We start from the raw sequence: 2,123 nt of genomic DNA on the forward strand, positions 1-2,123 counted from the left end.
GGCATTCAAAACAAAACAGACGGTCTTCCCTGCTTGCGAGTGCACAGCCATGCTTGGCCGAAATTCACGAGCCCCATTGTCCATGTGGTGCAGGTGTTTAGCGTGTTCAGCTGAAAAATGGAAGTCTGGTGTTCTAACCCATTCACGGGTGTCTCCAAAATTGAACATCAGTGTTCAATCCCGTCCCCACCTGTATGGAGTTTGAATGTTCTCCCCGTGCCTGTGTGGGTTTTCTCCAGTTTCCTCCCACATCCCAAAAACATGCAACAACAAAGATAATGATATATTGGGGAACACTTTCTGGGGAGCAAATACTTTCCATGCACATGCAAACAATTTAAATAATAAAGAGAAAGAAAGGGCCCACTTTTTGGGGCCAAATCATGCCTTGTCCCCAGCGCCGTGTTGGAGCCAATGACAAAATACCAGCACATTATCTGGATTGAAAAGTATATGGGCTTTTTTCTCCACTGCGCTATAGCCACATCCTTGTTGCACTTGACAGGAGAGGAGAATTTGAGAAGTTAGTTGCATGTCACATAAGGGGCTCACTCTCTCCCTCTTTCAACCCTGCTAGTTTACCAACAGAGGAAACGGGTTCACTGAGGATGCCGTTGCAATAGCTCCCCACACTGCACTGAGCAACCTGGATTGCCAAGGAAAGCACGTCAGGATTCATCAATTGGGAGTGTGTGGAGTCTACTCTACATCACAGACAAAGTCACCTGGACTGTACATACCACAGCGGTTGTGAAAAAGGCCCAGGAGCAACTCCGATTCCTGAGAGTGCTTCCACCTGTTTTACCTGCCGTCCTCTGATAGGCCTCGCAAATCACAGAGTCAATGACAGTTTTTTCCCCTCTGGCCATCAACTCCTTGAACTTAAAAACACTAAATGTGACAGTACTGTCATGAAAAATTCTGCAACTTCACTTCTTGTTTGCTTTTGTTCGTTTGAGTAATCTTATCAAGGCATGGATAGGGTGAATAATATCTAAAAACACACTTTGTGATTTCATTTACTGATCCATCCATCCATTTTCTTTGCCACTTATCCTCACGAGGTTCACAGAGAGTGCTGGAGCCTTTCCCAGTTGTCCACAGGCAGGAGCCAGGGTACACCTTCAACTGGTTGCCAGCCAATCGCAGGGCACAAAGAGACAAGCAGTCACACTCACAACAACACAGGGGGGTAATTTAAAGTGTCCAACTAATGTTGCATGGTTTTTGGAATATGGAAGGAAACCCACACAGTGACGGTGAGAACATGCAAACGCCATAATGGTGGGTTGGGGATAGAACTTGAGACCTCAGAACTGCTGAAGCCAACGCTTTACTCGCTGATCCACCGGCCGGCCGCCAGACAGGTTGGATTCTTGTATTTTTGGTCCAATATGGCTCTTTCGCCATTGGGTTGCTGACACCTGGTCGAAATAAACCATCATTGCTTTTGGGCGTGTCCATATGTGACTTGTTAATTTAGATCATAAATCAGAACGTACATCTGCAACTTTGGCTTGTTGGCTGGTCCGCTTTCTTGGCCTTTTGGCTATGATCAAGTGTAGTACCAATATTTAACAGGTGCAGTGGACAAGTGGTAAGGCGTCAGTCTCGTAAACTGAAGAGCATGGGTTCGACCCCCATCTGTACCTTTGAAAAATGCTGTTGTGATTTGATCTCTTATGATCAGTGCCATGCTTGGCTTTTGGGATGACTGAAGGCACCGAATGTGTTCCGAAGATAGATGGATGTGGATCTGCTCCCCAAGAACATCTGGAAGTCCGTCTCACTTCTCTTTTGTCCTCTTCATAATGTCTGTCCTGAGTTTTACACACTTGGACCCGAGAGTGTCGGGGGCATGGCCAAGCCACTGTCCTGAGCAGAGCTGCCTCTGGCAGAAGCCCAACACCTGCGCCGGATGGACGCTAATTTGACCAGGCATTTAAGCCTTGCGTTTGTCTCTTGGATTTGCTAGTACGTTGTGTTTGTGTGTGTTGGACACTGCATCATCGTGTGTGAGTACACAACTTTATTGTCGTCTATTCCCCTCGTAACAGTGTCCCAATGCCACCATGGTCAAGTCACGTTTTTTTCTTCATTTTTCCAAGTTTTGCCACGTCATC

At 46.6% G+C, this 2,123-nt stretch overlaps 1 non-coding gene across 1 annotated transcript; it reads left to right on the top strand.

Annotated features, from left to right (window-relative positions):
• The first annotated feature begins 1,580 nt into the window (after positions 1-1,580).
• trnat-cgu (transfer RNA threonine (anticodon CGU)) lies at positions 1,581-1,652 on the top strand. The gene has a single exon. It is a non-coding gene; the product is annotated as a tRNA-Thr (tRNA).
• Positions 1,653-2,123: the final 471 nt, after the last annotated feature.

This window comes from Syngnathoides biaculeatus, unplaced genomic scaffold (assembly GCF_019802595.1).
Source record: "Syngnathoides biaculeatus isolate LvHL_M unplaced genomic scaffold, ASM1980259v1 ctg117_pilon_pilon, whole genome shotgun sequence".
NCBI classification, from domain to species: Eukaryota; Metazoa; Chordata; class Actinopteri; order Syngnathiformes; family Syngnathidae; genus Syngnathoides; species Syngnathoides biaculeatus.